The sequence below is a fragment of the Colius striatus genome, chromosome 6 (assembly GCF_028858725.1).
Source record: "Colius striatus isolate bColStr4 chromosome 6, bColStr4.1.hap1, whole genome shotgun sequence".
Lineage (NCBI taxonomy): Eukaryota > Metazoa > Chordata > Aves > Coliiformes > Coliidae > Colius > Colius striatus.
Window position 1 is genome coordinate 47,121,786 of NC_084764.1, and position 12,448 is coordinate 47,134,233.

Sequence of the window (12,448 nt, forward strand, 5' to 3'; positions counted from 1 at the left end):
CAGGAAACAGTGTCCCAGAGTGGTAGAGTTAACTGACACAGCTCTTTGCCTGCCTGCCTAGACAGCTGTACCTTAACAAGTGAAATAAATCTTGTACTTACAAAAACCCAACCTCTGAAATTGCACCGAGGTCAAAAGCTAGAAACTGAGACTATGGAGAGCCACCAGTATGCTGTAGCAACCCAGGGCAGCATCGGCTGCTGTCCCTGAACTAACTGAGGATGACCAAGCATCGCGTTCTTTGTATTTCTGTTGGTGGTTTTTGTTAACAACCTTTCAAATGTGGTATTAAGTGATGTTTTCTGCCAAGTCATATTTCTAGAAAATACTGTTTTAAGCCACCTGGTGTTACCAGAGATTGTTCCACTGCAGAGATGGATCCATTGCAGCTGAGGGAAAGCCAGATAGCACGTGGACCTAGCAGTGATAGATGTGAGTGTATGTGTGACAGACGTGCACAAGCACTTGCTACTGTGGATGGAAAGGTAATAGAGAAGTAAAGTATGATACAAGAGGATGGAAAGAGTAGTGCTTAATTGTATAAACATGGTTTTTATACAGGTACAGGCTTTTAGGAAATGCAGTTCCTTGTGTCACGTGTTTCATAATGTTTAACAGATGTGAAACGTTTCCTGGGATCATTCAGTAAAATAACATACTTCACCGTCGTTATGGTCTCTCCCTGGGTAATCAGTGCCAGAGGTGACTTTTAGAGCACTCAAGGTATTTATTTTAAGCTTGAGATCCTCAGTGGTGCTTGAGTTCCATTTCCCCTTGGCTTTTCAGAGCTTTTTAGTACTTTGTTGTAGTGATATTTGCTCTTTTTGTTCTTTTCCATGTCACTTCTGCCTCTGAGCACTTAAAGTCAAGAGGCAGGCCAAATTGAGCGGATGTAAATGAGGGAGGAGAAATTATGCTCATTCCATTGGAGGAAAACCCCCTTACTTGGTAGCTGGGTTTCATTAACACAAGCCAAAACTCTTGTCCCAGGGCATGACTTTCTAATTTTACCAAGAGCTGTGACATGTAGCCCGTTTTTCCTTTTCCTGACCAGAGGTGATGCCCCTCCAGGTAAACTTGTTAACACAATGGAGTCTGACAACTCGTTCAAAATGACAAATGTTCTCTAAGTTTGAGAAGATGCGCTGACGTGGGATTGTGAGCTGGGCCCTGTCTGTTCGCAGCATCCCATGGGCACTGCACTAATGACAGGAGGCAATTACAAAGAAGCGTGTCCCACTGCATCAACCATTGATGCCTCCACGTCATTGCCCTAAGCCTCTCACATCGTTTAACGCAAGGATGCACACTGATGTTGAGAGAAGGTTTTCAAATGCGATTTTCATCATAACCGTCTTCCCATGCTGTCCTCAGCCCGAGTTTTTACTGGTGCTGCTTCCTGTGAAGCATGGAGCCCGAGAATAGTTTTTAGCAGATACTGGTGAAGATGCATATCAGTAGTGACGATTGATGAAGGTGGTCAGTGTTTTTATTTTGCCCTCTCTGATCTTTGCAGGTAAGTGCTCTTGCACCTGAGTTACTTGGTCAATACTGCTGCCCCAGGGGCAGTCTCTGGAACTGAGACTTGCCATGCAAACAGAAAAAAGAAAAAGTAGATTTTTCAGATGGACTTTGAGTACTTGAAAGATATGTGGGCTGTTTTCTTTGAGAGGCTTTTTTGTTCACCATGTTATTTTAAGAGTAGCTATCTAAACAGGTCCACTGGACCCCTCTTTGTGTTGCTGACTAATAGCTCTTAGTACTTGCTGCTTTTGAAAAACTCATCTCTGCAGTGAGGTTAATACAGGGAAAAGACAGTAAAGTGAGTTCATCTGAACAGAGATGGCAGACTTGAGGAAAATGGGACCTTTCTGAGCTTCTCCTGTTCTGGGGGAACCAGCCCACAGCAGGCCCTGGGCTGGGGCCGTTGGGCGCAGGGACTGAGGGACACGTCTTGTCAGGAACAGATGGGTGTCGCCTCCTTTCCTTATCTAAAGTGATCCTGTTTCAATTTGTGTTGTGAGTCAGGGAAGGTATAAACTGTCAGAGCTAAGCAAAGCACACTTTGTTTTGGTTGTAAAATCCAGACTGAAGAAATATTCTCCTAGTTCTGTTCTATTCAAAATATGTATTCGAAAAAGTTAGAAAATCTGTTCTCTTCCTGCATTTTCATGGAACTGGTTGACTGGAAGAGACCTTTCAGATCATCAAGTCCAACCACTTCCTCACACTGCGAAGCCCATCACTCAGCTGTGTCCCTCAGCACCTCATCTACACATCTTTTAGGTGTCTCCAGGGTTGGTGACTCCCCCACCTCCCTGGGCAGCCTGTGCCAGTGTCTAACAGCACTCTCAGTGGAAAAGTTCTTCCTAATGTCCAATCTAAACCTCCCCTGGCACAACTTGAGGATGTTTCCTCCTGTCCTGTCACGTGTTTGTTGGGAGAAGGGACAGACCCTCGTCTCACTGCAGCCTCATTTCAGGCAGCTGTACAGAGCGGTAGGGTCTCCCCTCAACCTCCTCTTCTGCAGACTGAACAGCCCCGCTTCTCCCAGCTGTCCTTGGGGCTTGTGCTGTATCTATGACTTACATGACTGATGCCTTGCATAGGAAAATAAAACCCCTGAGCTTATCCTGCTGCAACGTGATTGTGTGGTGCTGGGACTCTGCTTTGGCACTGCTGTCGCTGGGAGGCGGGGGGCAGCCCAGCCGGGGTGGGTTTTACTGCTCGTGTCTCCTCCCGTGTGCTCAGCTACTGGAAAAATCTCTAGAAGCGTGTAGCAGGACTGGAAAAATGAAACTGTGTCCCTGCATATTTATAGCATGGGTAAAGGGAGAGTTTGAGGAGAACTGAAAGAGAAGACTCCTTCAAATTCTTTACTCTGAAAGCTGGAGGACCTGCTCAGAGTGAGGCAAAGAACTGGGAGTGTTTTGACAGAGTTTTGTTAGTCTCCAGGGGAACTTCCACATGACTGAGTCTGTCTGCTTTGCTGAAGCCTGTTCCCTTCTTCAGGTCACTTTTCTGTTTAAGATCAAGTCCACTATGTTAGTTTCCAAGCAGTGAGAATTTACATTGCTCAGACACTTCAACCCCCGGAATTTATCTACAAAGCCTTTCCAGAAACATCAGCTGTCACTGTGATGCAAAAATGTTTGAAATGTGTTTTCAGCATAGCTCTTGTTGACATAAAACCTGGCAACTAGTACAGTCTTCTGTAAATCAAACTTCAGCCCAGCTGTGGGACACAAACCCTGTATGGAGGACAGCACGTGAGCTCTGCTGACCCAGCACGCAGAGGGGCTGGATAATCACAATCCAGACCTACAGTTGATGCTAAGGGGCAGTTTGAGGGGTTAGCATATGTACTAGAAGGGCAAATTGCCGTTCTTGCATGAACTCTGATTGTGACTATGATGGTACTATTCCAGGAAGTCAAGGTATGTCTGTGGCCTCAGCAAAGATCAGTTACTTTTACCTCTTCCTTCGCTCTCGGGGAAAAATCAGAGAGGATTGGCGTAGCCGTAAGCAGACTGCCCACGTGCACTTGTAAGCGGTGTCATCTGTCGTCCTGAGCAACCACTCCTTACTGCTTTTGGAAATACAGTTTGATATCAAATTCACTCTCAGAGCTGTGTTCTCTACTAGGCAAAAACAGAAGTAAGAAAGTTCCTTTTTTCTTAACCTTTGTTTAAGTAATGGAAGGGCTCTGATTATCTTGCCAGTCTCTAATGCTGCTATTAAAGCAGTCACTGTTTATATGCAGAGTGTGTTAATTTATGGTGTGCTCCCCTGTGGGAATTGGCATTGGCAAAGTTGTTGCAAGAGTTGACCTTTTTGTCTTTGTTTTTTGCAACATTAATTTTGTAGAGCAAGCCCTTGACAGACAGCCTCTTGAAACAATGCTTTCTGTTGTGCTAGTGTCTCTGTGTGTGCTGGGGCAAGTAACTCGGTGTTCTCTTGGTGAGATCACAGAACGGCTGGGGTCACAAGAGATCCCTAGAGATCTCATCCGGTCCAACTCCCTGCCAGAGCAGGTCCCACGTAGATCAGGTCACACAGGAACGTGTGCAGGTGGGTTGGGAACCTGCCGAGAAGGAGCCTCCACACCCTCCCTGGCAGCCTGGGCCAGGGCTCCCTCACCTCCACACCAAAGGAGTTTCCCCTTGTGTCGAAGTGGAACGTTTTCTGTTCCAGTTCATGGCCATCGCCCCTTGCTGTGTCGCTGTGGTGTGGTGATCTGTGTATGCACTGTGGCGTGGAGCAGGGCTGCAGCTCTCCAGTTTGTCCTGTCCTACCCTGCTGCGGCTGCACTCAACACAAAATACTCCTTAGTCACACTTACCTCTGCTGCATCCTGGGATGACCCTCAGGGCTGCAGATCCGTGCTGGGGATATGCTGGCACCGAGGGAAGCCCTCCACGGTGTTGCAGCAACGGGAAGCCATGGGGAGCGTCTGTGCTCAGGCTCTGAAGCAGAGGATCCACCCTGCTGCTGAGGGGCTGGTTGGGAAGGGGGGAGTGACAGCTATTTTTGAGGGTGACTGCCGTGTCAAGGTGGCCTGATTCTATCTGGGGCAGAGTTTATTCTCTTCCTAGTAGCTGGCGTCGTGCTGTGTTTTGGGTTTAGTGTGAGTAGTGCCGATACCAAGCTGATGTTTAGGTGTAGCTGAGGAGTGTTTATATGAAGTCAAGGACGTTTTCCAGTGAGGAGGTGAACAAGAAGCTGTGAGGGAGCATGGCTGGGACAGCTGACCTGAACTAGCCAGAGTGCTATTCCATACCACAGGACATCATGCTGTGGGGAGCTGCTCAGGAGGGGCGAATCACTGCTCAGGCGCTGGTCAGTGAGTGGGGAGCAGCTGCCCTGGACATCATCATCTTTCTTGGGTTGTATTTAATTCTCTTTTTTATAATCTTCCACTTCTCTCATTATTTTATATTATTTCAATTATTAAACTGTTCTTATCTCAACCTACAATTTTCACTCTGCTTTTTTTCTGATTCTCCTCCCCCCCACAGTGGGAAGGGAGGAGGAAGCGAGGGGCTGTGCTGCACTGGGCTTAAACCATGACAGAAGCCCATGGACAGGATTTATAACTGAGCAGGGAATTGCATCCTGCTTGCCTGAGTCAGAGGTGCTAGAACACCAGAAAAAAAGTAGTTGTAACAACCCCAGGCTCTGAGTATGTGCAGGTTTAGCTGTTGCTGTTTGTCCACACAGGGCAGGAAGGAGCTGGACCCCCTGAGGTCTTATGAAACTTATGAAAACACTCTTGAAAGGAAATGATTTTGATTTACACTGACAAAGAATATAAGGTGGAGGAGTCCTGGGTGTCCATATGCCATGAGTTATAAATGAGACAATTCTGTTCATTCACAGTCTTTAATGAATGCAAACTAGAAGAACACTGGTGAAAAAAGGTGCTCTTTGTGCCCCCAGGGATCTGAAACCTGGCTGGTTTCAAAACTCCTGAGTGTAAAATGGGCAGCACTCTCTGGCTTAAGAGAAAAATCATGTAGCTTTCACCCTGACATATTCCCTCTTTTAGTTACAGCGCCTGTTGTCATTTGTTTAATGTATCTTTTTTACCTTGCAGACCTTCTCCTTCCAGGCCAGCTTCTCTTTGCCTGCAAGACGTCTCTTTGCTGCTCTGCATGATCGCTCCCACTTGGGTCAGGCTGAGTACACAATACAGAAGTCGAAGCTTCAATTTTTTATTCTCAAATGTTTCTCATAGAAAAGCAATCCTTTTGGTTTTGAGCCCACACTTTGTGAGTCTGTTCAAGATGTGTCTTCACCAGCCCAAGAGACTTCTTTTATTTCCCTGCAGCTGCAGAGATGAGGCGCTGGCTGTGTCTACGTAACAGCTTTCATTCCCAATGCCAAATATTGCCTCGGCTTCTAAGTCAATTGTAAAACTTTCCATCTCTCTTAAAACAAATCCACTCAACTTCTGGCCATTCAAAAGAAGTGGATAAAAGTGTAGATGATGCCATGTGGATCTGAAAATGAGCCAGGATGCTGGCCCAGAGCGTCTCCTGAGCACACCTGATTCACATGCAAGTCAATCACTAGCTATCACCATTCTCCATCTAGCAGACAGAGTGAAAATTCCTGTTGAGAGCAGTTTTTCAACAAGTAAATTAATATTTTGAATCCATTTTGGACCTCTGAGTTTTGCACACATTGTTATTGGACATCACTTGCATGCATTTACATCTCTGTGCCTTTTTTGGAGGACTTGCCAGCAACATACAGTGGAAATGCAAGGGAAAGTCAGTTGTTGCTATTCTGTTGTCACTAACGTATATGCTCCGTGGTTTATATATCTGTCTATGTAAACACTGGTAATTCTGAAGGCAGAAGTGGATTTTCCTCCTCAGATACACTCTGAGGCAGCTCTGTCATGAGACTGCTCTTGGGAGATTAGCCTGTTCTTGCACAGGAGATACAGTAGTGGCTGGTGAAGCACTGGCACATTTTGCCCACAGAGGCTGTGGAGTCTTCATTTCTGGAAATACTAGAAAGCTGACTGCCCTGGTCCTGGGCAAATTGCTGTAGGGTGATGGTCTGAGCTGAGGAGTTGGAATAGGTGATTTCAGGAGGTCCCTTCTGACATGAAAGATTCTGTGCTTCTGCAATGCAGACTTTAGCCCTAGGTGCATGCTGCTTGGAAACAATCTGCCTACAGCTACAGAATATTTATAAAGCAGGATGCAGAGATCTCAGAAGATTACTAACATTGTGAGCTGGGAGAAAATACTTAACCCAAACCAAGGGAAGTATTTGCCTCATACAAAAGACACACTTAGCAAAACCATGCAAAGTTGTTTACATCACCACAGAGCTCTGTGTAAGTATCCTTAGGAGCCTCTCCAGCTGATGATGGGCTTTCCTACCTCTCTCTGGGCAGCAGCCTTTCTGCATGTGTTTCTGCAGGAGGGACACATCCTTTCCTGTTGCCATGAGAACTAGCAGATATTCTTAGTAGTTCTCAATCCCTTGGCTCCTCTCATGTACGCTCACACACTCAGTCTACTTCCCTCTGTCCCATCTCTTGAGGCCCCAGATGCACATATATAAAATACAGGCTTTCTGCTGGGATTTGTGTGTACTGTGTTGATGTTGTCCCTGAAGCTGTTCAAATGTTGCTGATGAATGATACACTTTCCTCCTTTTGCAAGGAGCTGACAACATTGTCACTTCACCCTTGGGATGGCAATACTATCCTCAGTTACTTGGAACTCGTTCAAGTCATCTTGCACCAGTTTGCAAGTCAGCAGAGCATGTCACAGTGTCTGGATGGCACATAGCAACATCACAATGGCTGCTGCATCTTTGGAGAGAAATAGGCATGTTGAGGATCTCTCAACAAATCTTAAAGTGTTTACTGGACAACATGTGATAGGTAAAAGCACCTTGTGCCTCTGAAATGGCTAGGGTTGGTAAACAAGTACTTGTGAGGTGGTACACCCTGCTTGGAATCACAAGCTTCTGCTTTGCATTTTGATGTTTAACAGAGCTCTGCTCTGCATTTGTGCACAGAAATAATAATGCCAGAAACTTCTCGGGAAGTGAAGAGCGTTTAAGGGGACAATACAGATGTTTTTAAGAGGACAGAGATGGAGTGTGGGTGTCTTCTGCCTGGCTACTAGGTCAAGTCCAGAGCAGATAAAAACCCAAATTGTAACAAAACAGATTGTAACTGAGAAGGAATTGAAATAGCCAAGAAAAGGAGGAGCAAGGATTTTCATCTAATTTTAAAGAAAAATACGAATGTTGTACTTACCCAACATGCTGGTACACACCCTCAACAACTGCCTCAGTACTTTTACCTTTCAGGAAAGCTTCTTTGTCTTGCCCTTTGAGCCTCTTTCAATCCAGATAAGAGATGAGTGAGCAAGTGAGTCAGCTGACTTCTCAGACAAGGACCATCTAACAAAGCAGGTCATGTTGGGAGCTGTCTGATGCTTCAGCAGGTCACTGAGGAATGCAAACAGTTTAGTGTTTGGAATGGGTCAGGGAGTTTCTGGTTCTTCTTCTGGCCATTAGTAAATCTCATTTCTGGTCTCTGCGTTTTGCCATTTAACTGCTATTTCCCTTAGTTTTTCTTTCAGGTGTGCTAACTCTAGTTTTTCTTTCAGGTGTGCTAACTCTGATAGTATGTTCCATGCATAATCTCTTGGTGCTTTCACTGCTGAGACAAGCAGTTCTGGTGATGGGTTTCACTACTGTGTGTGAAACTGTGGACCTGGCTTGCCCTGTGGCATTATCATGTGTTGTAGCATCAAATCTAAGCTGACAGAGTTGTTGCAGTGACAGTCTGTGTGTATCAGGATTTATATGAAGGTGTGCAAAAGAACTGGGACCTGACTACATCAGCACTGCTGCACCCGTTAATTCAGTGAGCACATGCTACACTGGGCAGCACTCATGTTTAGAAGGACTGGGCAGGAGGGGGAGGCAAGATGTAGCTCCAGTATTCTTCCCAGTAAGCCATTTGTGAAGCTCTGGATTGCTTTGCTAATAGTTTTTACTGATGGGTATTTCTTCAGAGGTCATCTCAAGGGGTGGTCTGAATTCTAGATGTGATTATTGTGAAAATGTGGTGTCCAAATGTGCATGAAGCACTGTAAACATCATCAGTCTTTCTGAAATGTGGTTGGCAAACAGCACTGTAAGCTCCACATCACAGCAAACAGAACATGAGGCAAGGTGTTTCTGTGAGACTGAAGAGAGATGCACTTCAACAAAAGGCCCTGCTCAGTGTCAAAATCTTAGTATCTTATGCTAGCAGCTGCTGGTAAAACTCCACTGAGGGTGCTTTGGAATACAACACAGCACTATGTGGGCAGCTTGCCACTTGTTTTACTAGGCTATTGGGAAGGTCTCCTCCAGCTTGGTAAGAGCTGCTACAAAAACAGACTTAAACTCTGAATTCGTTTCCATGTCTGTAGACTCAGTGCAGAAAAAGAAGTTCCTTCAATGAGGTCAGGCAGAAGAAACCTGGCTAGGTTCCTGCAGAAGCATCCTGCTGAACCACAGAGGCAGAACAGCTTCAGGGGCTGCTACTAATCCAGCAAAGCCCAAGCTTCAGCAAAGAAAAGGAGATGCCTTTTGTTTCCCATAGACCCCCCCTCCCCAATCTCCCAACATTTCTAGCAGCAAAACTTTGTTCACAAGCCGGTTTGAAAGAGTGCTCCCGTCAAAGAGGGCAACAGGCTCCTCTTGGTGGTTCTGAAGTAGTCCAGATGACAGAGGATAAATGAAAGTAGGTTCACTGAATGTTTGTCCACACTGAAAATGAGCAGCTGAAGCTGCTGGCAGAAGATGAAAGGGTTAATCAGTCTTTAGTATGCTGCAATATACAGCATCTGCTGCGTGATTTCAGCCAGTGAGCATTTAAAACACATCAAGTACGTTCATTCTGTAGATATTTAGTGAAGAAAAAATAGTGGCTCTGTTTTTCAGATAAAATGCCTAGAAGCAGTTCCCTGACACTAATGGAACCCATCAGTTTTGCCATGACTGGGTATCAGACAGCGATTGTAGTCAGTTCTGTTAGCAGTTACTAGAAATAAATCTTCTGGAAGAGTAATTTAGTGTATTTATCATAATGTATACGTGGAGGGAGGAAAAGTTAATGCCCTGGAATATTACAAGTGGTTATTTGATGTTTTTCAGGCCTCATGAATTAGTGCTGTAGCATCTCTCCGTTTTCCTTTAGAAGAAGAAAGGGACTATTAACCACTAAAAGACAGTGTAGTCTTAGTTCCATATGTATACATACATGAAACATATAGTAACATACATACATGTAGTAACTATTTATAGCCAAATAATGCAAATAGCACTGAAAAGTCAGAGGGCAGAAAGCAACCAAATGCAACAGCTTGCATTGCCTGCCCTGTCTTCCTTTACTTCCCTTAATGGGTTTATGATGTGAGAGTAATTTCTGATTACATAGCTGTGTATAATTTTTGCCATGTAGTCTTTTTCCCAATGTCTATCTTCATGCCTAGACTGACAAGAAAGAGCATCTCCTCTAGTTTTCCAGCTCTTGATGTTTACTTCCCTTGCTTCTTTCACCAAGGACACACAGTTGTTGACCCAGTGTCAGACAGAGTAGCTCATATTGACAGGAGTGATTTGGCCCTGGCCTTCACCTTCTGTACTTCGCCTAAGGAAGTATAGAAATAAACTTGGGTAAGCTTGATAATAAAAAGTATCTCTCATAAATAACCTGGACATTAACAATAGAGTACAAATAAGAGAATGTCTAGGAAAAGGAAAGCAATTATTTGACTCCTTACAGCCAGTAAGATACAACGTGTAACTCTAACAACTGACAGCAGAAGTCAGTTAAGAAAGGATGATCCTGTAAAACAGGATGTCTACATTTTAAAATGGCTACGCCAGAATTTATTCATGAGTACAAAACTATCTTCAGTTAGAGTGACTAAGAGATCCTCATTTTTCTACTGCTCATTTCTCTAGACAAACTGTTTACTTTTTTTTCTGGCAGCTTCTGGTAACGTACACTCATATTTCTCAAAATAGATGATATTTTTCCTGTCATATAGTGTTATGGAATGAATTTATCACTAATGTTCAGTAAGTGCCATTAACCTCTCTCTAAGCTGAACTAATAGCATCAGAGCTGTTCAGTCCTTATACCATAGGAAAACACTCAAGGAACCAAGTGCATCCCAGTTAAGAGAACAGAGCTCACCTTGCAGTCTAGTTGGCTCCTGAAGGGCATACAGAAAGTGTCACTTCATGTAGCAATAACATTGGTCAAACAGAGGTATTTGCCCGCTGCCTTGTGTGACAAACAGCGGACATGTAGGATGTCTAGGAAGATACTGCTGGTGTTCTTAAGACGTCTTGACTAGTCCAAATCACTATAATCAGGGCACCAGAGAACTCCACTCGTGTTGGTTTGAGCAGTTAGAGTTTGAAAAAAGAGCAAAGAATCCAATGTGTGAAGGGAGTTGTACTTCACACCAGTGTTCCAAAAGTCTGGGACAGCAGCCCAAAATAACTTGTCCAGACTCTTTGCAGCTCATCTAGGTAAACAGGATGGGTTGTGCAGAATGCCTGGAAGTGAAGCAGAGCGCAGCAGGAAGAACAATGCAGGTCTAACACCACACATCTAATTTTATTCTACTGAAACTGTGCCCTTGGTTTCCATGTTTTATCTATGGACTGCTCCTTTTAAAGCAATCAACCTGTGGTACAGTTGTGTGGTTTCTCAGGGGCATCAAGTGCTGTTTAGAGAACATTATTAGGATAATGTGCAGTGTACCTGAAGGATGCTTGATTTTTGCCATAGCATGAAAGATGGGATATAATTAATTCTAAATGAGCTGGGGTTTTGTCCTGCTGTTCCAAGTAAATGGTTCCTTTCACAGTAAAACATAGGAATGCTTCTTTTATTTTGTTAATATTTTACCAGTAAATACAGGCCTATAAATACTCTGCATACTTGTGACAGGAAGGAAAACAGCAGCAATGCAGCCACCTCTGAGGATGCAGCTACCAGCAAGACGTGTATCGTGGGGAAGCTTTGGGCAAGAGCTCCATACTTAAAGTGCTATATGCCCTTAGATAATAGGTAGAGTTTTGGCTTTTACAGTCCACATGAAGCACTTGATAGCCTCTGTTATTACAGTATCTAAATATCACATGCCTATTTTATTTTCAGGTGTCACAAGACATCTGTGAAACTTGTAAGCCTCGTTCTATCAATGGTGGCCTTACACATACTGGTAGCCGTGGCTCTGCTATGTTTAGGGCTGATCACAGCAGCCTCAAAACAAGAATAGCTTTTTGCTATACTCTTTGGTCTAGGGGTCATCTTTGGGATGACTGCTGGTACCTTTAGGAGCAAGCCCAGACTGCACATAGAGCTTACAGCAGCCTACAAGGCTGCAGTTAGATCCACAACTATCAAGCTACCCCATCTGCTCCCCCAGTCAGCATTTGGCTCTCAGCAGTCGTCTAAGAACTGAAACTGTCTCTCCAAAAGCACACTTGTGCCTTAGCCGTTGGAATGCATTTGACCACAATCTGAGTACTCATATAGCTGCTGCCGAAAGCCAAGAGGCAGAGCTGGTATAGCTGGGATCAGCTATACCAGAGCTGATCAGCTGGGATCAGAGCTGGTACAGCTGGTGTTCCGTGGTTTTGGGGAGTTGAGATACTGGCTATACAATTGGTAGTTAGACCGCTGTCCTCTCCCCTTGGGCTACTAAAGTGCATGTACTGAGTAGGCCTATGAAAACAGATGAAGTGTTGGTGTGAACAAGGCCACGTGTGGAAGGAAAGTGTGTGTCTTCAGTGCATCACTGAGCACCTCAATGTTGCTCTTGATCTGCAGTGACAATTTAGCAAAGGATTGCCTTGAAGTTTAAGATGTGTGGAGCTTCAGTAATATGCAAACCAA